The sequence below is a fragment of the Notamacropus eugenii genome, chromosome 3 (assembly GCF_028372415.1).
Source record: "Notamacropus eugenii isolate mMacEug1 chromosome 3, mMacEug1.pri_v2, whole genome shotgun sequence".
Classification (NCBI taxonomy): domain Eukaryota; kingdom Metazoa; phylum Chordata; class Mammalia; order Diprotodontia; family Macropodidae; genus Notamacropus; species Notamacropus eugenii.
The window spans coordinates 41,190,034-41,215,984 of record NC_092874.1 but is presented as its reverse complement, the minus strand read 5'-3'; positions in this window follow the sequence as shown (position 1 = coordinate 41,215,984).

Sequence of the window (25,951 nt, the reverse complement as noted above, 5' to 3'; positions counted from 1 at the left end):
AATGAGAAAAAATTAAGCAAAACAAAGCAAAATATTAGTCACATCAGACAGCACATGCTCCATTCTGTATCTGCATTCCACTATCAGTTCAATGATTTCTGCATGAGTTGAGCAGTGTTCTCCAAATGAGATTTCTCTATCTTCCATTTGAGGGGGGACCACTAGTGTTGGCCCACAGTTACAGTTTTTGTTGAAAACCAGAATTGGGAAGAGAATCAGATTTCTTCCAAGAAACTAAATCTTGACGAACAACTTTGGTTTCAAACTAAACTAAAACTGAAATTCAAATTTGGTTCCTTCCTTTCAGAATCTGCTGAGCCCAATAGCCAGAGTCGTATAGGAAATCAGATCTGGTTTGCAAAAAGTTAAATCACCTACTCCTTTTGACATGAGAATATAAATTAGAAAACATGTGGCCAGATTGGAAATAGGCCTAATCCCTTTTTAATGAAATTAAGCCTGGGGACTTTTAAACACCACTGAACAGACTTTGACTTTATCGCTGCTTTGTTAATTTCCACACCACCATCTTCTTTCACTCTTCATCAGACTGTTTATTTGCATGCCATGGTTTTTCCACTTTTCCTCTTCCCTCCCCTACTGTGCTATCATTCACACAGCACATAATTCCACTCTACACTTGGGAGATGACATAATCATAGAGGGGGTGGTGGCAAGGAAGATAAGGACACCTACCAGGTGCTGGAATATGGACCAGGGAACATCAAGGGGTAGTTGTGAAGAGGCACACAGAATTGAATTAATTGACAACAATGTTCATTTCTTCCCCCATATAAAATCTGTATTCCTTCACAGATGATTATAGACACGAAACAAGGGAGAGTGGGAGGCAGTGGGCATATTTCAGAGGCCCATGAAGTTTTGGGTTGGGCACACTAATTTCTAATTTTTAGCAATAGCCTTATTTTTAACCTACAATATTATGAAAATGGGTAAGTCTAATGGCCTTATTGTGCCTTTGCTTAGGGGAAAATTACTTTCACTGGCATCATCTACAAGATGCATTTGGGGCACTGTTTTCACTGCTATTAACTGTTGGATCCCCATCATTTGCTAAATGCAGTACTGAACGCACAACACATAGATGCTCCCTTAAGGCGCTCCCATAAGTGATCCATACTCTGTCTTCATAACTAAAAATAGATAGATGGATAGAGAGAAAGAAAGAAAGAAAGGAAGAAAGGAAGGAAGGAAGGAAGGAAGGAAGGAAGGAAGGAAGGAAGGAAGGAAGGAAGGAAGGAAGGAAGAAAGAAAGAAAGAAGTTAAGGATTTCACCTAAAAAATTTATAGAGCATGCTAATGGCTAGGAAGTGACTATGTAGCCATTTCTTTTCCTGTGCATCTATATTTTGAAGTTAGAAGACACTTTACTTTTTTTTAGTGAATTTAAGTTAGAAGATGCTTAAAAATTATGATTTGCTTTTTTGCATGTCAACTTGATTTTGCAAATTTCATCAACTTTTTGATCCTTTTATGCCCCAGATGAACAGATTGAAGGCTTCTTGGAACCCAAACTGTAAAATTTCTGTTCCAACACATTTGTTTATTTGTGGTTGGGACAAAGTTGACTTATTTATAGTCATGTGGCATCTGCCCTTCAGAGAAATCGGCAGGGTTTCTTAATTATAAACACAATCTTATCTCTCAGTTAGCAAATATTATTTAGCCCTATTCTGGAACAGTTCTCTGTATCTTTACGAAAATAGCAGAAAAAGCCAAGCTGTATTTGCACAGTTCGTTTAATTTGGGGCCAATGTGTACCTACTATCAAATAGTGTCATTATGTTTCAGTCAGCAACACATGTTGAGTGTCCAGGCATTATGTTTGGTCAAAAAAAATCATTTATTAAGCACTTGTTATATGTCAGGGACTAAACAAAGTACTGGGAGTACAAAGGAAAAAGCCAACCCCTGCCTGCAAGGAGCTTCCATTCTAATGGGGAATTTAATAATTAAGAACATACAACACATATATAGTAGCCTATAATGCTTTTGGAAATGAGGTGACAATAAAAATAGGAAAATCAGTCTCTACTCTCAGAAAACTTACAATCTGGTAGCTAGGTAGGGCAAATACAAATGAAAAATAAAAAAGAACATGTGCATTAGACTCATATATTTGTTGTTGCTGTCTACTCTGGTTTAGTCCTGTCCAACTCTTCATGACCCACTTTGGGTTTTCCTGGCAAATATACTGGAGTGGTCTGCCATTTCCTTCACCAGCTCATTTTACAGATGAGGAAACTGAGGCCAACAGGGTGAAGTCTGGGGTCACACAGCTCTTAAGCGTCTGAGGCTGGATTTGAACTTTGGAAGAATGGTCTTCCTAAGAGTCTTCCTAACTCCAGACCCTTCCCTTTATCCACTATACCACCTAGCTTGTCTTGGGAAGAGATACAAGCGTATAATAATTATTAATAATAATAGCTAGCATTTTGGAGTATTTTAAGGTTTGCAAAATGCTTTACAAATGTTGACTCACTTGATTCTCACAACAGCCCTATGAGGGAGGTGTTATTATTATCTCCTTTTACAGACGATGAAACTGAGTCTGAGAGAATTTGAATAACTTGCTCAGGATCATACAGCTAATAAACATCTGATGCAATTTAAACTTCTCTCTTCCTAACTCTAATACTCTATGTACCATCCCACCTTCCTATGGTTTCTTGTTACATATGAAACCAAATGAAAGAATCCAGTTGGAAGACAGATAATATCAGTTATTTAGAAGCAGGTATAGCCATTCAGCACTGTGTATTTGACCTTAATACCTTAACCACACATCTACAGAATTGTATATCAAGAAGAAGATATGAATGATAGATTGATAGAGTAATTGATAGAACACGTATTAAGTACTTCCTGCATGTCAAGTACTGTGCTAAGTGCTGGGGATACAAATATAAGCAAGAAGAAAGACAATCCCTGTCCTAAGGAAGGTTACTTTCTAATGGAGGAGAAGAGGGAACAAAGCATAAAAGGGAACCGAAAAGGGTAAAAGTGGGAAGGTATACATGGTGGAGAAAGAAGTTTGGAAAGTACAGAGATTACAGAGGAATGTGTAAGAGGAACTGACCGATCAGAGGGAAGGGCCATAGGGGTCAAGAGAGGTCTTCCAGGGTGAAGAGACTGCAGTAATATGGTAGAAAAAAAAGTCTGGAGAAACAGAAGCAGAGCTCGGAAGAAATAAAGGAATTCATGTCTAAAACTACTGATGCTAGAAGAGATAAGACTTGTAAGGTTAGATTATCCTTACAGTCTTCAGGTACTAAAAGTGCCATGGAGGAGATATGTTCTTCTTGGATTTAGCATGCATATTGAGGAACAATGAATTGACGTTTCAGAGAAGAAGATCATTATAAACCAAATTGTTAACAGCTTGAGTTGTTAAGAGGTATTGGATTTCCCTCATTACTAGACTCTTTAAACAAAGGCTGCATGACCCAGTATTAAGGTGTCATAGAGAGAATTCTACAGTTAATGGTTGCTGAAGTTCTTTTAAAACTTGAAATTTTGTGATTCTACAGAATGAGGCTCCAATCACCTATTATCCTACTAGAACTGCCCCCATGTGCTCATTGACATTATTTCTAAAGTATAGGTGTGACTTCTGACCTGTTTTCCTGCTTAATTAAACTTTCGGTGGCTCTCTATTGCTTTGACAAGCAAATGCAAACTTCTCTTTTGGTCATTTAACACCCTTTACAACCTGGTCCCAACTTGCCTTTGCAGCCTTACTATACGCTACCTCCCTTCACACACTTTATAATTCATCCAAATAGATTCACTGGTTGTTTCTCACACAGGATACTCCCTGTCCACCTCTGTGCATTTGCTTTGCCTTCCCTCCTGCCTGGAATGTGCTGTATCCTCATCTCAGTCTCTGAATCCCTTGTTCCCCTCAAAATTCTGCTCAAGCTATGCCTTCTACATGATCCCTCTGGCATGCCTTCTCACCCAGTAGAATGCAAATCCCTTAAGAGTGAGGACTATTTAGTTTTTATCTCTGCTTCTCCAGAATTTAGCATTTATAGTCCAGCAGCTGCTGAAAAAATGCTTGGAGACAGATGAATTAATTCTTCCCCAAAGCCCTACTTTGATGACTTTGTGCACGGAAAGTGACCAACTCCAGGTTCTTGAAGGTTATAGCTATAGAACACAGATTCTAGTAGGTCTTTTTTTTAAAATAAAAAATCTAAATCTATGATTTCATCCACTGGAAGAACTTCTAGTGTGACATTTATCTGTGTTACTTGGTTCTAAAAGATCATTTGCATATGATTGTACACTTTGGTGAAAGTGGATTATTCAATGATTTATGCCTGTCTCAGGGACATAATTGTCTATAGTTTGAGAGAAGAGACACCTCAGTCTCCTGCTTTCTGGCTTTGAGAGAGAAAATATGTGGTTCCAGATTCTCTTCAGTTCCCTAAAGGGAGAGGAAGACTCTTGGAAGAAGCTTATATGTAGAAGTACTAACGCTTCAATCATTCGTCTCCAGTTTACTATATTGCAGACCAAGGTATTTCCCCTTGGATGAGATCTAAGACTCTCTTGGTTGATCCCAGTAGGAGAATTCATTCACTCTGGGTTTTCTGGTATAGTCTCATCTGTATACATTCTCTAATTGTTATTTACTATCTTCTTGGATAAATGGGTTTGTTTTCTGTCTGCTACATGTGTTCATTATGTAACTGGAATTTGGTGGAATATATATAGCTTTAGATATATAGCTTGGGCCACTCTTTCCTTTTTAAGGGATAGTGATGAGGGGTGCAGCTTGAACCTAAAAATTATATCCCCTAGATTAACAATATCTATAGGGCAAATAGACACAAATCTAGTCCATTGTCTTTTATCTGAGGATAACATGGCGTCCAGTTTCTGATCCCAATCTGCTCCTTCCTATCCTGGAAGGAACTGGTCTGCCTTGGAGAGGAGTGGGTGGAGACTCTAAAGATATCTTTTCTTGTCTCCCTTTGAGCTGTATCTAAACAGACTCGTAGGAACCTCACATAACCAACACATAACATATACCCCTGTGTAACGCCACATACCCTGAAACCTCCATCAATACAGACCCACAACACAATGATAATATGTAGTCTTAGAGCTGCTTAGGGCACTAAAAAATTAAGTGACTTTCCCAAGGTCACACTAAGAACAAGTTTCTGACACAGGAAGTACGTCTACAAGTAAATCATTTAAAGCATCTCAGGATCAATTTCCTCATCTTTAGAATTTCTCTATTTCTGCTCTTTCTACCATCCTTCTAGTCATCCAGGTTGAGAACTTTGGGGTCATCCTTGACTTCTCACTTTTATCCCACGTACCCAAGCTGGTTTCCAAGCATGTTGTTTCAACGTGCACAATATTTTGTCCATATGTCCCCTCCTTTCCATCACATAGACACGACCCTTATTCAGTCTCTCATTCTCTCTTGCCTGGACTGTTATTGCAACAGCATTCTTAATGGTACCTCTATCATGTCTCTTCCTCCATGCCAATGTATCCTCCACTAATCTGCCAAAGTGATTTTTTCTAAAGTGAAGTTCTGATCAAAGCATTCCACTCCCAATCAACAACTTCCCAGTTTCAAACATAAACCTTTCTGCTTGGCATGTCATGACTTGACTGCCTCCTCCTTTTCCAGTCTTACTCACTCCCCTTCACATACTCAAACTGACATCCATGATGGTCCTCATATACATGATACCCCACCTTCTGCCTTGGTGCCTTTTCAGTGGCCATACTCCATGCCTGGAAGGTTCTCTTTCCTGACCTCCACCTCCATTTCCTTGACTTCTCTCAAGACTCAGGTCAAATCCTGCTTTCTATAGGGAGACTTCTGCAGTGACTAATAACTTTCCCTTTGAAATTACCTTAGATGTATTCTGTATATATTTGTATATTCCTAGTAATTTACATTAGAATGTGAGCTCCTTGAGGGTAGGAACTGTCTTTGCCTTTCGTTGCTTCCCCAGGTCTTAGCAACCATGTCTGACACATATTAAGAGCCTAATATTGAAGGTTAAATTGTTTGGTCAGGGTCTCTTAGCAGTTGATTAACTAAAGAGTGATGAACTGATCTGGTGGAGGAATTCCCCACCTAAATAAAATCATGGCTCTTTCAGAGGACTGAGGTATTCAGTTAATTTGTCCATTTCCTACTGCACAGTCTGGGATGATAATTATTCCAAATTCTTTTGAATACTTTCTTTATCTCAAACCAAATTCAACATCTTGGCATTAGAGTTAATAGTGTGATAAAGCAGAGAAGAGGAAAGTTGGCTTGAAAGCAGAGGAATTCTGATTTCTATTTCTCATTTTGCCACTAACTCATACAACTGTTAAATGACAAAGGAGGCTACTTAGTTTAGTGAAAAGAGTACTCAAGCTGGAAAGGCAAGACCTGAGTTCAAGTCCTAACTTCTGCCATTACTGACTTGTGTCCTTATATAAGTCATTATCTCCTTGGGTCTCAGTTTTCCACATCTGTACACAATAGAGTTGGCTTGTATATCAAACACATCTTGCAGTTCTACCATCTTTAATTAGATAATAGCTACAATGTTAAGTCAAGTCAAAAAGATTTGACTTAAGACTCTTGCTTCAGAGACTGTCTAGCTATATGATCCTAGGCAAATAACTTAACCTCTCTCCACCTCACTTTTCTCATCTGTGAAATGGGGATAATAATAGCACCTACTTCCCAGGGTTATTGTGAAGACCAAATGAGATAATAATATGTAGGGCACTTTGTAAACTTTAAAGTGCTATATAATTGTTAATTATACATTTTTAAAAATAGGCAGCTATGTGGCATCTGGAAGACCTTACAGCATTATATGAATGCATTATGATGGTTTTAAAATGTCATGAATCTCATCCCCTTGAAAGGAGTCACCTTGAAGGCAAATTCTCTTATCATGGGGCCTTTGCTTAAAATAGTTTTAGAACTCTTCCCTTGGAATTACCTTCTGTGTCTGCATCACATTCTTTGGAATATCCTCATTGGGAGCAAAGTTGCCTCCTCTAAGGACCAATTTGCCTTTTGGAAACTGCCAGAAATCATGTGGAGCCAAGTCTGCTGACTAACACAGATGACGAATTTGGGGACAAAAGGAAAGCAGATTTTCTTGGGCAACTTTTCTGCAGACATTTCTTCAAAAAGAGTTTCCAAATGGTTTTGAGCAAAACCAATGACTTCTTCCTTTTCATCTTGCCCTCTTCCTCAGTATCATTAGGATAACCTCACAAGGGGACAGCTTTGAAGGATGGCACTCTTTTAGATGTAAAGTCACTATTGGTTTTTTTCCTTTTAAGCACTCTCTTTACTCTTATAGGATTTTTTTAAGTAGGCAGACAGATGGCACAGTGGATGAAGCATTGAACCTGGAGTCAGGAAAAGCTGAGTTCAAATCCCAACTGAGATACTCACTAGCTATGACACCATGAACAAGTCACTTAATCCATTTCAGTCTCATTTTCTCAGTGTTCAGGGTCTCTTAGCAATTGATTAACTGAAGAGTGACCAACTGTCCCACCTTACAGGATTGTTGTGAAAATCAAGTGAGCACATATGAAAAGCACTTTGCAAACTTTAAGGGATATATAAATGTGATCTATTGTTATTAGTATCTGGGAGAAGGACATCTGGTGTGGAAAGTCCCTCCCTCAACACAAAAATGGCAGCTCATTTATAACTTATGGTCTTGGGATAGTTGACTGGGTTACTGAGAACTTAAGTGACTTGCCCAGGGTCATAGAGTTAATATGCATCAGAGGCAGCATTTGAATCTAGGACTTCCTAACTTGGAGATGAGCTTTCTACTCACCCTACCCTTCTGCTTCCTTTATGATTATACTTAATGCTTCACTTAGTGAAAAAAGAAAGTCCTATGAGTAGTAATGGTAATAAACATTATCATCACCATCATAGCTACCTTGTTTCTATAGGTAATCTATTTTTATCACTTCTTTAACATTTCCCCCATCCCCTCCACTCCTTCGCTCCTTCCCTAGCTCTGTTCTTGACTTTCCAGACATCTATTTCCACCTTGTCCTAGCAACTTTTCAACCTGAAATGCTCTCTCCTGGGGCTCCTTCCTCTAATTGGTCAGTTGCTCCCATAGCTGCCATCTGAAAGAAGAGCCCAGGTCAGCCATGGTCAATCCCTCACTCGTCCTGACCATTGCCTGTCTTTCCTCTCTTCGTATTTGCATTCTTGTCCCTAGCTCATAGTAATTATTCAAAGACTGCTTGTTGAGTTACTGTTGGCTTATTGGCTCTATGCTCTGTGTAGTCTGCTTGGCCTCCTTCTCCTCCAGCAGGGAAGGGGAGGTTGATGATTAACCCACCAGAAGCCTAGTGGGTCACATGGCACTGGCCCCATGCAGTTGGTAACAGATGCACCCCCTGATGAGGATTTTAGAAAGCTCTTTATACATATTTTCTCATTTAAATACTTTATTACATGAGGAGGTGAATATAAGATATAAAACTGTCCACCCTCTCTCTATAAAATATCTAGGTACTAAAATAAAACAAAAACATAGCCTTCAGTATTCCTATAATAGCTTTGATTTATATAGCACTTCTAAGGCTGTGAAGTGTTTTACATATATTACCTGCTGTAAGATAAATGTTGTTATCAATCCCATTATACAGATGAGGACACTGAAGGTCAGAGAGGTTAAGTCACTCGTTCAAGGTCATAAAACTAAGTACAGCATCCCAGCTACTGTACTACTTTGCTTTTGGGGCAGCTAGGTGGTGTACTGGATAGACCACCAGTGCAGGAGTCAGGAGGACCTGAGTTCAAATCTCACCTCAGACACTTGACACTCACTAGCCGTGTGACCTTGGGCAAGTCACTTAACCCCAATTGCCTCATCCTGGGTCATTTCCAGTAATCCTGATGCATATTTGGTCACGGGATTCAGATGGTGCTGGAGGAGAAGTGAGGCTGGTGACCTGCACAACCTGCCCTCACTCAAAACAATGTCAAGTGCAAGTCATGTCACCATTTCTCTGATGGCATGGTCTTCTTCAGGAACGAAGGATGAACACACTGCATTGCTTCACTAATAGTGTCAAAAGTGTCTTTCTCTGACAAATAGAAAAGTAGATATTTGTAGGGCTAAATCACCATATAAACTTAGCTAAATTGAAAGAGGCCACAGCAGAATTTTTTTGTTTTGTTTTGTTTTTTGGTCACAGCAACTCTCCAATACAGTCTGCTAACTACATCTATGTACAAAGGGGCTTTGGTCTGCTCTGGAGGACATAGCCAGAACAAAGGCAGGACAAAGCCAGAAATCTTCCAAATATTCAAATAAATAAACTGCCATATTTACAATGACTACCACCTCTGTGTGCTAGAAGAGGTCTCTATCGAAGGTTAGATGACCAGTGGGGAGACAGAAATTGTGTGGCCCTCAGGCCTGTTCTACAACTCAAGTATTCGTTTGCAGGGATAACAGTTCAACATAGACATTAGCAGTGTATTAATCACATCTTTGCACTCATGCACAAGCAAAAACTTTTACAAACCTCCACAAAGGAAAGGACATCATGTCATCCAGCTGAGTTTCCCAGGTATTCCCAAATTCATAACTGATCCCCCCCCCCAAAAAGTTTCTTTTTTCTTTCAACTGATCTCTTGAATAGCCAGACATGGAGAAATCACCCTTTGTATTTTACTTGAAAATACTGCACTACTTTTTCCATCTAGGGTATCTTTAGGTAAAAACTTTTGTCAGCAGTTGGCACCTTAAATGAGCCACTGCCAGTTTTCCTTAACTTTTTAAAAAATGTATTTTGGGCTATCCTATGAAAAAAACCACTTTTTTCCAGATCAGCGAGTTCTCTGGCTGACAAATGTTCTAAAACCCAGATGGCTGCTGATGGAGAGAACCCAGATCCCTTACTACACAGAAAGTGGCCCATCTGACGCAGAAAAAATGGGTTTCGTTGCAGTGATGTCCTTGGGTCTGAGCAGCTAATGTCATTTCTACATCAAAGGTAAGATGCTAGATCTGGTGCTTCCTTCTTCTCTTTCTTCTCCTCTCCTGTCCTCTCGATTCTCTCCTCCTCTCTCCTCCTCTCTCCTCTCCTCTCCTCTCCTCCCCTTCCATCTTCTCTCTCTCTCTCTCTCTCTCTCTCTCTCTCTCTCTCTCTCTCTCTCTCTCTCTCTCTCTTCCCTCTTGCTCTTCTGTCTCCTTAACCTTGAAGACCTTTATTGAATTACTACATTAAGGGCCACATCAAGGTTATAACCACTGACTAATGACTGAAGAGAATCCCACTAGACTCCCCTGTCCTCAGAGAGGCATGTGGAAAGAAAAAAAGCCAAGAGATGAAGAAAGGCCTAGTATAAATCACTTGGACAAATGCTGGTGACTTGTGCCCACCTCTCAGTCAGACCTTGTATTTACAAATAGACAACTACCTATGCTACATGATTTGAAGGTGCTAAAAATGTTTAGCCAACCCTGGTCAAATGGATTGGAGTCTGCATACTGGCAAAGACTCCTTACTTGAAATGAGTTGTCTTTACTTTAAAATAGTTTTGCCACACCCCATCATAGTTCTCCAAATTCTACCAGGAAAGATTTATTGGTTTAGGCCTTGCAGTGAAGGGAGGGGAGAGTCTAGATGTCAGAAGTGTGGAGGTGTGTTATCTCTTTATGTATTAGTCTGTATCTTAAACTGGAGTCAATTCCTTGATGCATATGGTTCCCTGATGGGGCATTTGCCATTCAACAAAATATTAGATGCCCAGGTCTCTCCCAAGGGACTCAGTTCTATCCTCTGCCTCTAACTTCACATTTCTGTTTGACCTCTCTCTCCAGCTCTCTCTGAGTCCCAGCATAGACATCACTTTAATGACCAGGCCCAAATGAGCATCTCAGGCATACGTTAGATATGAATTTGAATCAGCAACACAAAAACAAAGGATCCATCTGTGGGACAATGAAGACTCAGTCCCATCACTAGATTTGAAGTCAGAGGAACAGCAGTGGATTGGAATCTTGACTGTCATTTACTAGCTACATGACCTTGAGCAATAACTTCCTTGGACCTTAGATTCCTCATCTGTGAAACATAAAGTTTATGTGGCCTCAGGCTCCATGGACCCCAGATTCTCCATCTGTAACACATGGAAGTGGGGCTCTAGATGACCTTTAAGGGCCCTTCCACCTCTAAATCTATGATCCTTGATTAGATGCCTTTTAAGGTCTTTCAGTTCAAAATTTCTGATCAATAATACATGCTAAGGGAAAGTAACACTTTATCTAGAGAATTCATACCTTGTCAAGGCAATCCAAGAGGGACAGTAGTAGAGGAAACTGATCCTTTTAGGGGTGTGCCTGGACATATCTAAGATAAAAAGACAGAGGTGTGTGTGTGTGTGTGTGTGTGTGTGTGTGTGTTTGTGTATGCACACACACACACATAATGCCTGTTTGCATCCGATGAAGACACTTAGATGTCCCTGCTACTGCTCTCCCTATCTCTATCCTCACTCACACATACTTCTGGATCTCTTCCCTTATCACAGAAATACTACTGATCTGGAATAGAACACATCCACTGAGAAACTTTGCTCAATGAACTCAAAGAAAGGAGGGCCAAAAAATCGGGACAACAACCTTGGAAGCAGCCAGACTTACTTTGTCTAGCACAGATATCTGCATGTGGCAGATAGCCGAGCTTGGCCAAGCTGACATTGACAAAGCACCTGTAGGCCCCCTTTCTACGTGCTATTTTCATTTCCCAAATGGTATACTATACTGCTGAGGCAATGTTTAGGGTTATTATTGTATTCAAGGATAATCAATTCTCTCATACTTTATGTTTATCCAGCAAATGAGTCTAAATAAAGCAATCTTTCATTTTTTCACATAGCCAAAAACTTTTTTTGCGGGGTAAGTAGATGATAAAAAGCAAAGAAACCACAGGAGTCCTCTTCTCGCATCATTGGTCTCTCAAATCTTGTTTGGAGTTCTTAATTGTTCATGGACGCCACAAACATTTGTGTCCTCCACTCCCTCCTAAATCCTGATCAGGTAAGTTGCCTTTCTTCCTGGGTCTCAGTTGAATTAGATCTGGGGTTCTTAATCTCTAGTTTAATAGATATCAAGGAATCTGTGAACTCAGTGGAGGGGACGGGAATTACACCATTAATTTCTCTAACCTCTAACAGAAATTTAGCATTTTCTTCAATTATGAATTTTTTTTTTGGAAAATATCCTTGAAAGGAGTCCATAGGCTTCAGACAACTACCAAAGGCATCCACAGTGGAAATAAGGTTATGAAACCCTAGTCTGGATAATGTCTAAGTCCCATTCCAGAACCAATGTTCTATTATCCCTAGATATCTTAACCTACTTCTGGTGGTAGGAACTAGGGATACACAAAATCCCATTGTACAAAACAAAGTAGCAAGCTAGTATTTTCACTGTTTCACCGCAGGTGTTGTTTCACAACAGCTCTGGGTTTATCAAAGCGGAGGTCCAGACTAAATTGCCTAAAGACAATTTGTAGCTACTTGGTCCGGAAGTTAGCTCTAGGCCCCCATCTCTCCAGGGCTGCTTTAATGTATTTCATTAGTGCTTTTCCTCTTGCTATGATTGTAAATTAGATATATGTTGTATGTATATTATAAGATATCATATAAAGCGATATATATGTATATATATACCACCCACTCCATCCTAAGGAAATAAACACAAGTATATACTAAAAACTAAATATATTTAAGACAGCTAGGTGCTAAATAGAACATCGAGTCTGGAGTCAGAAAGACTCATCTTCATGAGTTCAAATCTGGTCTCAGACACTTACCAGCTATATGACCTTCGGCAAGTCACTTATACCTGTTTTCCTTGGCTTCCTCATCTGTAAAATGAGCTGGAGAAGAAAATAGAAAACCACTCCACTATCTTTGCCAAGAAAACCCCCCAATAGGATCATGCAGAATCAGACATGACTGAACAACAACAAATCTATTTAAAATCAAGAGCCCAAAGAAAACTCAACAACAGCAACAATGATGACTACTGACACTTAGCTTGTATCTGAAGACTTGCATAGTACTTGGGGGGTACTACTACATATGTGATATAGATGCTGCAGGCTCCATGAGGTCTGGAAACTTTCCCTTGGGCACTTTTTGGAGGTGGCATCTGAACCTAACTCTCTTGACTCCAGGTCTCAGATGCTCCACTATGCCTCATTGTCTCTATGAGGAATACATGTTTACTCCTCCTCCTCCTCACTCTTTCAATTCCACATAGCAACAAGAGAGGAAAGCTAAGGGGCAGGGAAGAAGAAGAAGCTAACCAGCCTTTGGGAAGCTTAGTGGGTCAGTTGGCTCAGGGCAAGTGAAGACAGATACCAGCTATGGTTGAGATTTTGGTTCTAGGAGAAAGGAGGAAAAAGTCAGGTACTGATTCTTGTGCATCTTTCCCATCTAGTGGCTTGCACAGGACATTCTAGGGAGGCAGTTCACCCCATGACACTTACTGGTATGGAGAACCAAAGAGAAATCAATAAGCAAAAGATTACCTGAGTTGAGAGCAACAAGTTGTTCTTCAGAAGGAGAAGAAGACCAATTAAGATTGTTTCCCAAATTACTAGATCACCTCAACACATGGACATTAACCTGGTTGGTTAATGGAATGTCCCTTGAATGGATCCTGTGATTTCCTTGTGGGAACAGAGGGAGAAGGGACTGAGTTCCACATCTGCCTTGCCTTGGCAAACAAAGAAGAAATCTGACTTGATTTCTGAACTGTATTTTTGAACTCCCAAGTTTCAGCTTGCCCAAAGACAAAAAGTTTGGGTCTGCTTGTTCTGGGAAGTAACTATGGGCTCTTGATTCTATTTCGGCTGCTTTAATGTGTCAGATTAGTTCTTTCCCTACTGACATAATTAAAGAACTCTATATGGTCATACCATGATTATATGAGTAAACCACTAAAATGCATCCAGGATGGTAAGAAGAGAGGAGTTTTCTCAGGTGTAGGGGCAGAGCCAAGAGTATATTTGAGTACACCTCCATTTCAGAGTATACCTCCTCTGAAAGCCATGAAGAACTTGAGTTCTTCTCCAGAGAGCCTCAGTTGGCAGAGAGCATAGCTACTGGGAATAAACATGTGACTGATAGCATTTGGCCCTCATTACTTAATAGGGTCAAGCATTTGGTCAGCCGCACACCCTGATGATTAAATAGGAAAGAAGTAACTTATTTTAGGCTTATGACCTAATTTACTTTTTATGCCTTCCCTGATACAATACTTTATTACCTAAGCAATGTGACTTTAAAAAGACAGATTTCTTCCCAATTTTCTTGGGTCATTTATTTCTGATGGGTTCTGATTTGGAAATGGTATAGTTCTTTCAATAATTCTAAGTTGCCCCACTGAACAAAAACCCAACTTTTCAAACAAATGTTTGTCCAATGATTCTGTATGGTTGCAAATCTTGCTCCACCACAACCTTCAAAAAATCGTGGTTGAACATGATACAAAAAGCAATGGGGATACAAATGTGCCTAAGCACAGGAGACACCAGAGAATGTTTTTGTGGTTATTGCTGTACAAAAAGTATTGTAAGAGATACCACGCAAGAAGCATGTGACCAGGTGAGGATCTGAACTAGTCACCTATTGATTTTGACAAAGGGTGGGATAAAAGAACAACTCAGATGGTTGCATCAGTGTTTTTTTTAAAGGCCTAGAGAGGGCCTCAGCACTTTGGATAGCTCCTCCATGGAGAAGCTATGGAACATCATAAACCACAATACATATAGGATGAAAAGGCATAGATGAGTTGCATTTTGTGCCAATAAAGTGAATGCCCACATTAATGAGATCCCAGAGTTATTAAAATATCCATATGTAAGGTCTTCTTTCTCAAGAATCTTATTAGTATAAAAATCATAGCTTCTTTAATTGATGAGTAAGCTTGAACCATATTTGGGACTGAGAATCCTGGACTTTGTTCAGGACCAATGATTAAAAGGGGGCATGGTTATTTCCTTCCTTCTATCTTCCAATGCTAAGAATTCCTAATGCTAAGAATCATGGGTAATTGTTTTTATCTACACAGAGAAAAAGCCTATGTCAGCATTAACATCTGATTACATTCCAAGCAAGTGGTTTTGATGACAAATATTTAGGCTGTCATCATAAGGGAGAATAAAGCTGAGATGCTGGAAGGCTTAGATTAGATGGGCTCTGAGATTCCTTCTGGTTCTGTATCTAGATTTCTGTGATCTTTAAGGACAAAATTGAATTCAATCACTGGGTCAGATTCATGGTTTGCTCAGCTCAGCTTCCTGTCCCAGAGAGTGGCACCAGAGGGCATTCTGTGGAAAACTTGAGCAGCTGTTTTATTTATCCTCTGCAGTCAAGCTTGTATTCTGAATGTTTCCCAACCTGTTGGACTGACCACCCATGAATTTGCAGAGACTCTCCTTGAACCTGTTTCCATTTCTGGCTTGCACAGCTTCCCAAGATAATGAGTTCCATATGTTTATTAAATACTATCTAAGGTAACAGTCCCTCCTTTAGTGGACATCTCATCCTAATGTGGAGGTGACCCTGAGTTTTCAAAGTATATGCCAGTGGAAAACAAGCCCTGGGAAAAGTTCAGGTATCAGCCTATACCTAGATGTTAAGATGTTAATACCCACAATCTAAGGACCAACCAAGTTCAAAGTCTGGACACAAAAGGGTTATCACTAGAATTTTCCAACCATGGTGACTCATGAAGATACTGATATGTGTATAATATTAATAATGTGTGTAGAAGTTAGGCATAATAGGTAGGGAGCTGGCTTCACAGGCACAGAAGACCTGGATTCAAATCCTACACAATATGTACACCAATTTGTGACCCTGAGCAAGACATTTAACTGCAGACATTTTTCTAAGACTAAGTTTGGAGGAAATATTGGACTTAGTAGTCCCACCCTACTCCAATGAAATCATAGTTTTAGTCAGAAGGAGAGAAGGGGAAGAAAGAAATAGTGGGGAAAGAGGAGGGAGAGAGGGGGAGGGATGGAGGGAGAAGAGAGAGAAAGAAAAGTTTATAGAGTCATTAATATAGGGCTGGGAGGGACTTAGAAGTCAAATTTCCTCACTTTGTAGATAAAGAAACTGAAGCAGAGATATTAAGTGACTTATTCAAGGTCACTCAGTTAATGAGGGTAAGAAGTGACATTTAAAATCAGGTCTTTATCACTCCAAGACCAACACATTACCCACTATTCTACCAACTTGATTAGGTAAGAAGACAGCATATGCTGACTAAATCAAAGAGCCTTCAACAGGAGTACTTCCTTTATCTCCTAAAAATTCTCTCTTTTAAGCATCAACAAATTACCCAACCCAGTAGTTCCTAACCTGTTTCACAGCAAAAATTCCATGGACCTCACACAATAGTAGTGGGATCTATTCACTGGAAAAATATATGATGGCAAAAATCTACTATTAATTCAGTAATGTTTTTAAATGAATGTATACCTTCTCAATCACAGAAGCATCCACATAGACTTGAAAAAATAGTGCCATGAGTGTGTACAAGACATTTCTTTGGTCCACAGAAGGCTATGACTGCTTATTGAAATATGAATTGAATTGAATATGAATTGAAATATGAATATATACTTATATGAAATATCAGTGGAATAACATGAAAATGTTGCATATTTCAGCAGAGTAACATGACAATGAAAATGGCAATGATTGAACACATATGGATGTGAAAACCTCTTAAATGAATGTTCATTTCTTCCAAATGTGTTTGGCCCACAAAGGAGGAGCCATTGGCATATTGTATTAATTGTGGATGAGTTGTAACTAGGGTAAGGTGAACAGGGCATTGTCCTGGGGTGCTGAAATTTTTAATGCACTGAATCAATTGCATTTCTTCAGAAGATATAAACTATTGAGTTTAGTGCCTTATTCTTGGCTTGGTGTGGTTTTGCATTCATTTTGACTGAACCTATAATATAATTGGTTTAGAAAACTTCCAGTATTGAACCTCCTCTACCACTGCAGCACCGCACTTTTTTTTTTTTGTTGTTGCAACTTTGTAGTTTTAGAGAGTTGTCTTGGGCACTGAGTGTTTACCCAGGGTATTTATCAGGGGTAGAATTTGAACTCAGAACTTCCTGGCTCTGGCCAGTTTTCTAAATATTATACCACCCTGCCCCCTCTAACATAAGATTAATTGCAAAAGAATGATTAATTACAACTAGATTAATCGCAACCAGATAGCAAGTACCCTTCCTCCCCTGGGCTACTGCATTCAATTGAGTTTCTCTCCATGCATCCCTACCATCTTCTTCCAGGTCTCTTCCCTCCACTCATCTCTCTCCACTTAACTGAATTTGTCTGGAAAAACCTTGGGTGATAGTAGGGAAGTGCTGGACTTGGCATCAGGAGGATTTAGATTCAAATCCTGCCTTTAGTGCTTACTAGTTTATGACTGAACAGGTCATTCAGTATCTCTGGGCCTCCATTTACTTATCTTAAAATGAGGCGGATAGAATTAGTGACCTCCAAGGTCTCTTCTAGCTTTAAACTTCTGACCTTGTGATCTGAGGATACCTTGCACACTGCTTTTCCAAGATTCCAGAATTACTCATTTCTAGCTCTGATCAGTCTCTTTCCCTGAGGCCTACACCATTCATCCACCCTACAAAGATATCTTCATATGGAAATGAAATTGGAGTCATCTCATGGAAGCTTACCAACAGCAGCTGAGATAAGATGAAAACCCATCTTCTAAGCATGAAATCGAGCCAACCTAAGAATTAAACACTGATTCTTTATGAATTGTGATAAAGTCTGTTTTCTCAGACAGCAACGGTGCCTGTCAGAGCTCTCAGCAAAATCTCCAGACCCGAACTCTTTCAGGCAGAATGTCTCTACAAGATAAAGAGGAGGGATAGGCAAACAGTAATTTAAGAAAAACCATAAGTACTGGTTGTGTTTTGAGATTGTATTTCTAAAAATCCTTCCTGGGAGAGGGTCCTATTATCCTAGAGCCGTCTCTGTTGGCTAGCCTGCCCATTTCAGGATGCAATCACAATCTGTCTTGTATTGCTAGTTCATTGTTTGGCACGAATATATTGTTTTCCATAAAGAAATGCTGATATCCTTGAGGATGGGATCATGTCTTATATTTCTCTTGTATCCCCATAACAAGTAGCCTTGGCCCCAGCACATAGGAGATCCCACTTCTATGAATCCTCCCTTGATTACTTCAGCCCTGCTTGAGCTCCTTCTCCCTTAAACTCTTATAACCCCAATAGCTGTGATTTCTAAAGCACTTAACATGTCATCTGAGTCCTCACAGCAGCCTTTGTATTATATATACCATATTATACAATGTTGTTATAATTACAAATACAACTATCATTGTTCCCATTTTCCAGACAAGAAAATGGCCAGTAAGTGTTAAATCAAGACAATGAGTTTTTATTACATACCTGCTCTATGTGTATGTCAGTGGCAGGATCAAACTCCTGACTCTGAACCCAGAGTTCTAGCACTACAGCCTGTGGTCTCTTTGGCATGAATGAATGAATGAATGAATGAATGAATGAATGAATGAAGTGAGTAAACAAATGAATTTCCGGGTGGATAGGTGGAAGAATGAAATAAAAAGCATTTATTGAGTACTTGTTGTATGCCAGGTACTGAGTTAAATGGCAGAGAAGCAGAAACAATCAAGGAAAACAGTCATTATCTTATTTGAGCTTTAGTCTAATGAGGGAAGACAACCCACATAGGGAAGCTAAAGCTGAAAAGAGCATGGGAAGAGTGAGAGCAGATGGTGCAAATCAGGCCAAAGTTCCCAATGAGATAAGAGTCCACGGTTCTAGGGGTTCCCAGGAGTTTGAGCTCCAGCGGAAAGAGGAGGCTGGAATACAGCTGATGTGGCTTGGAGATGGCCAGGAAGTGGGACAATGGTCCTTGGCCTGAGCAGACTAAGGGAAAAGCTCAGCAATCAGAGGCCGGAGGCCAGAGTCCAAAGGGCCACATCACTCAGCAGCCAATTTTCCAGGAGTGCCTCTGTTAACAAAGATGTTCCACTTGCATGTTAGGCAGAATAACAGAAGTTTAAAAGAATGCTAGTTTGGGGGTCAGAGGACTTGAATTCATTTGGCTTCCTTTGTATCCCCCAAGCTTATCACAATGACTGCTACATAGTAGTGGATGAATAAATGCTTGTTGACTGACTTACTATAGAAGGTGTCCAGGTATGTTCTAGGACATCAGAAAAGGAGGGAGGGCAAGAGAATTACTTGCAAAAAAAATCACTAAATATAAACTGAAATCATGTCTGATGCTATTTAAAACAAAACATAGTCTTTAATAAAGGCTGCAGGTTGAATGAGATCAAACAAGAATCCTCTTCCATTGATCCATGCTATAAATACCAGAATCTTGATCTCTGCACTGACCAGCTAAGCCTCTGAAATCAGTCTGGGCAAGGCAGCCAAGGGGCTGGGTTGGGAACCTAAAGCTCCAGGGTCAGGAGCAAGCATATTTTTCTCCTCCACTTGATCCTTCCATTCTCAGCTCTCAAACCTTTGAAGCTCCACATTTTGTAAATATTGAAATGCACACAGCTGATAGATAGTGAATACTCCCAAACCCTAGCAGCTTTATAGTCTCTCTCCAAAGGAGGCAAACTGAAGAACAGAAGCTTCTTGTTCATTTTTTTCATTCATTCCACTGGTCCATGCCGAGTGGGATCCATGGCCAAGGCACTGTGCTAACTGCTTTGGCAGCTACAAAGAAGTATGAGAAATAACCCCTGTCCTTAATAAGATACTATGAAGGACCCATTTGCCTGAGGTTTGGCTGTATTTCCATTTCCAGGTCACTAGTTCTTTAGAATGAAGCCAGCTTTGGTCCACTTTCTCTTTTTAATATTTTTAAAACTCCTTGATGATCCAACTCCCTTCAGGGCACTGAGGCTCCTAGTCTTGGGTTTCCTTGGTTCACTGGTCTGGGTCAGAGCTTCCTTACCTATAAAATGAAGAGTTTCTAAATGACCTCTCTGGTTTCTTCCAACCCCCCATTTTATTTCTTCTTCTGCCACTGTTTGTCAGGGCAAGATTTCTAGCTTCCAACCCCATTTTCCTTTACCATATCTGTGCTATATTGGCTTTTAGAAATACTATTTATTTGAACAGGAAAAAAATATAAGGTCAAAATGCATTCTGATAGGAAAGTCTAATTGAATTGCTTCCTAATTACTAATCTAGTGTGTCTCTCTAAAGTTTCTCTGACCTATTTCAAGGACAACATGACTTCCTACCAGTCCAGGACCATATCCCTCTAATATCTTCCTCGACTATGATCCCAAAATATAAAAAGTAACTCTCACCCAAGAACACCATACCTTAAGTTTGGACACACCTAATTAGGCTTTCTGTTTCTAGCTTATTCATAGGTTTTTAATCCTGAATTCACTCAACCAATCAGGAAACTGCTTATTACTGGCATAATCACATAAGTGGCGAGATATTTCTCCTTCCTCAGCCTAAATCAGGGGAGGATTTTTAAAATAACTATCATCTATCATCTACCAGAATCATAGAGAAGCTTATGTGAAAGAAGGTAACTTTTGTTTGAGACATGTGACATTTAAGCTAATGGGACATTCAACTATCCAACAGGCAAGAAAACACATCTAGAGTTCAGTAAAGATTTGAGTGCTGGAAATGTAGCTTTGAGAATTATCCACATAGGAGTGATCATTAAAACGATGGTAATAAATGTGATTGTCCATACTGAAAGTCTGGAGAAAGAAGAGTAGAAGGCCATTAAGACAACCTTAGAGAATATCCATACTTAGGTAGTGAGGAGATGGATCCAGCAAAAGAAGGCAAGATCAAAGAGATGGAAGGAGAATCAGGGCAGGAAAGGGTTAAGGAAGCAAAGGAAAGAAAGAATTTCAAGATGGGGGGGAGGGGATTCAACAGAGTCAAATGCTACAGAAAGGTCAAGGAAAATGAAAGCTGAGAAAAGGCCATTGAATTGGGTGATTAGAAGGTGATTGGTGACATTTAAGAGAGGCATTTCAGTAGATTAGAGGGGCAGAAGTCGGAAAGCAAGGAAATACATGGGAGAGCAAATAAAGAGGCAAGCCATGAGGAGTAAGGAGATGGAGGCAATGAGGACAGACTTTGGAGACTCAGTAATATAAGAATAAATGGAGCTAAAATAGTTCATTGAGAGGAATGGGGTCAGATGAAGAGTTTTTTGAACCTGAGCATGTTTGCGGGTAACAATAATAATAGCTAACATCCATATAGTGCTTTAAGCAAAACCCTTTACCTATATTATCTCAACTGATCCTCACAACAATCTGGTTAAGTAGCAGCTATTTTTACCCCTATTTTGTAGAGGAAACTAAAGGCAAGAGAGAGAAGTGGCTTTCCCTGCATCACACCATTAGTAAGTGTCTGAGAGAGGCTGTGAACTCAGGTCTTCCTGACTCCAGGACCAGAACTCTATCCATTATACTATCCAGGTACCAATGGAGAAGGAAAGATGTAAGCTGTGAGAGACAGAGGCAGATAAACGATGGAGTAAGGTCCCAAAGGTGTTGGGGAAGTACAGGGTCAAGAACACTGGCGAAATAATTAACAAGGCAAGAAAGACCACTTCTGCCATTATCACTCAGCAATCTCTCCCCCTTTGACATCCTATCATTAGGTCCAAACTTATTGTGGTCATCTAAGAGACTCTCCAAGTCACTGGCCCTTCTTTCTACGTAAGTATTTTTTTTACATTTTAATTTAAAGTTTTGAGTTCCAATTTCTATCCCTCTTCCCTCCCTGAGATGGTAAGCAATCAGATGGAGGTTATACATGTGCAATTCCATAAGTACTTTTCACCTCAACCCTTGCCTTCATTGAGAGTGATTTCAGTGTTCACAATGGTTGCCTAATCTCCTAGTTCATTAACCTGTTCAATTGCTAAACCTCAAATTCTGCCCTATCTCAGTCACTTACAGGGTTGAGCACATCTTGGACCCCAAAGTGTTCTACCTCCATTATCTTGAAGTTTGACGTTTTCCTCTCTGATTATCTCTTATGCTTCCATTCTACCATTGTCACACTCCTTCTAAATCTGGTCCCCATGACTCCTGGTCCCTTAGTTCCTCCATGTTCTTTCAGTCCATCACCTCTATTCTGGTCTTATTTTTTTCTCCCTTCACAGTTACAACCTTATAATTAACCAATTCAGCAAGGAATCATCTTCTGGTCTTGATTCTATCACTCCTTATGCTGGTCACACCCTGCCCGGAGTCATCCCTACCATTTGACTTCTCTTTTCACCTGATACTCCTAGAGGGCTATGAAATTGTGTTGGGATCCACTATTTAGTCATGTTCTCTAACTCACTGCAGCATGGCAAGTCTCTTGTTTACCTGTGATTGACTATCTACCAGGAGTCTCTGCCATTACTGCTATTGCTGTACTTTCTGAAGTGGCCCTCCAGAGACCATGCCCTAAAGGAACTAAACTCATCTTGGGCTCTCCCAACCTGGAGCCCATGATGCTTTAGCCAGTGAGATATCATTATATTAAACCAATCCCAACCATGCTTCAGCCCAAACACCTCATGCTGCCTTCCACATTTCTTTCCTTTCCTTACTTTCACCTCTTGCTCTGGGAAATATAATCAAAACATCACCACCTGATATCACGTATTTAGTGACCCAAGCCCTGTTTTCTAGCATTTATAGATGCTCTTGACTTGTAAAAATGAATGTCATGGAGGACAGGAAAAAATAGAACAGTAGCAACAGGATCAAAGGTACCAATAAAGGAGCAATTGGAATGGGGTACATGTGCAGAAAAGTAAAGGAATAAGACCTGAAAAACTCTTTGAAATCATTCAATAAACTTGAGGCAGCTTGGTGCAATATATCTTTGGACTGGAAGTCAGGGTACATTTTGGAAAGCAGGGATGACTACATGGCTTATTCAAGAATTGGTATGCCAGGGGCATCTAGGTGGCACAGTGGGTAGAGCACCAGCCTTAGAGTCAAGAGGACCTGAGTTCAAATCTGGCTCCAGACACTTGACACTTACTAGCTATGTGGCCCTAGGAAACTCACTTAACCCTGACTGCCTCACAAAAATAAGTATGCCAGTGTAGATGTATTTTCTTGTGGACAGTACAATTAGGTCAGGGCCATATCATGGATGGAGTATATTTAGATTTAAGTGAGATGTTTAGCAAAATCTTTCATGTTATCCTTACTAAGACAAAAAGATGTATGCTAGAATGAATTTTAAAAAGCAGTAATTCAGACCCTACCATGTACCAACCACTGCACAAAGTGTTAGGGATACTAATACAAAAGAAAAACAGTTCCTGAGTTCAAGGAACTTTCATTCTAGTAAGAGGATAGAACAGACCTAAGGAAGAGGGCAGGGTGTGCCACTCTGATCCTGAAAGTTATAGGGATGATCATTTGGGTCACAAGGGAAGGGACTGGCATTCTCTCTGCATGGGCAATGAAAGAGTGATTTGATTATCATTCTAGAACTCAAGAAGAGAAGCAGAGAACCTGCATACTACAGGAAGGCAGTTAGTGAAAAGATGACCAGAGAGCAGAGAGATTAAAGTGAAACATGGCCCCCTGAAAGTCTTTCTGATATGGTGGATCAAGTGTTCTTTGTTATTTAGTCGATCAATCATATTTGACTCTCAGTGACCCCATTTAGAATTTTCTTGGCAAACATACCGGAGTGCTTTGCCATTTCCTTCTCCGGAAAGTTGACAGGGGAGGGCAGAGGTACGGTAGAGACTTTGAGGCAGTGGAGTCTTACCTAAAAGGCTTCTGAATTGAAAATTGAGTCCAAGAGTGACCTCTATACACTCCAAAGTAAATGCTATCTTTACAATAGTATCATCATCATCATTTTAGGATTTGTAAGCATTCTTAGAGCACATGATAAACAGGTAAAAAACTATAAAAATACTTTTGGAAAAAAGGAGACATCATTTCACTCAGAAATAGTAAAGGTTAAAACAAATACATGCCACTGATTTGTCAAGGGTAGCCAGTAGGGTGCTGGTAAATGTTTTAACAGCCAGCCCTCTCCCTTCCCCTCCCCTCCAAATATACATTCAACATACTTTAAAGTTTAATAAAGTTTAATTATTAACATTTTCTTCAGCACTTTCTTAGTCTAGACAATCAACAAAACAATAAATGGTGGCTTGATTTGAAGCATTTGCAATTTCCAAAGTATAAATGTTCACACTGAAAATTTAACAATTGGCTCTCATGAGCCAGTATCAGCTAAGTGTAACTGAAAGTGCTTTATCTCCAGATAGAGTTCATGAAATGTCCAAGATCCAAGGATGGAATCAAAGACCCTCAAACAGTTGCATCTGCATGAATTTTGGCCAATAGTATGTTGACATAGAAGAATCATACAATTGTCTGAGACATGGGATTTTGGGGGAGAAATGAAGAGTGACAATTCAGGACCAGGTCATTGGTATCAGAGACTCTAGAAGAGTTACTCATCAGGAGCCTGGACTTCATGATTAATGTAGATTATGCAAGGAAATCGTAAAAACTATACAACACATTACTTCAGGCTGTAAAAATTTGCTATTTATCAAAAATATATTAAGACATGACCTGGCAGCCAGAATTAACCTATTCTTAATGGATAGGTAACAAACCCCAGTGTCAGAAAAACTGACTTCAAATATCTTGAAGAATTCAACCAACAAACTGTTTGGACCATTATCACAGAACATATTAAGACCCACCATTTTTCAGACATAACATTGATCTATAAAGAATTCAGAACAATGCTTTTTGTTTTTTTTAAATTTATTTATTTAACTTTTAACATTCATTTTCACAAAATTTTGGGTTCCAAATTTTCTCCCCATTTGTCCCCTCCCCCCACCCCAAAACACCAAGCATTCTAATTGCCCCATCACCAATTTGCCTTCTCTTCTATCATCCCTCCCTTCCCTTGTCCCCATCTTCTCTTTTGTCCTGTAGGGCCAAATAACTTTCTATACCCCTTTACCTGTATTTCTTATTTCCTAGTGGCAAGAACAGTACTTGACAGTTGTTCCTAAAACTTTGAGTTCCAACTTCTCTTCATCCCTCCCTCCCCACCCATTGCCTTTGGGAAGGCAAGCAATTCAATATAGGCCATATCTGTGTAGTTTTGCAAATGACTTCCATAATACTCATGTTGTGTAAGACTATCTACATTTCCCTCCATCCTATCCTGCCTCCTGTTGCTTCTATTCTGTCTTTTGATCCTGTCCCTCCCCAAGAGTGTTGACTTCAACTTGCTCCCTCCTCCCTCTGCCCTCCCTTCCATCATCCCCCCCACCCTGCTTCTCCCCTTCTCCCCCACTTTCCTGTATTGTAAGATAGGTTTTCATATCAAAATGAGTGTGCATTTTATTCCTTCCTTTAGTCGAATGTGATGACAGTAAACTTCATGTTTTTCTCTCACCTCCCCTCTTTTTCCCTCCACTAAAAAGTCTTTTGCTTGCCTCTTTTATGAGAGATAATTTGTCCCATTCCATTTCTCCCTTTATCCTCCCAATATATTTCTCTCTCACCACTTAATTTCATTTTTTAAAGATATGGTCCCATCCTATTCAATTCATTCTGTGCTCTCTGTCTCTCTGTGCATGTGTGTGTGTGTGTGTGTGTGTGTGTGTGTGTATGTAATCCCACCAACTACCCAGATACTGAAAAGTTTCAAGAGTTACAAATATTGTCTTTCCATGCAGGAATGTAAGCAGTTCAACTTTAGTAAGTCCCTTATGACTTCTCTTTGCTGTTCACCTTTTCATGCTTCTCTTCATTCTTGTGTTTGAAAGTCA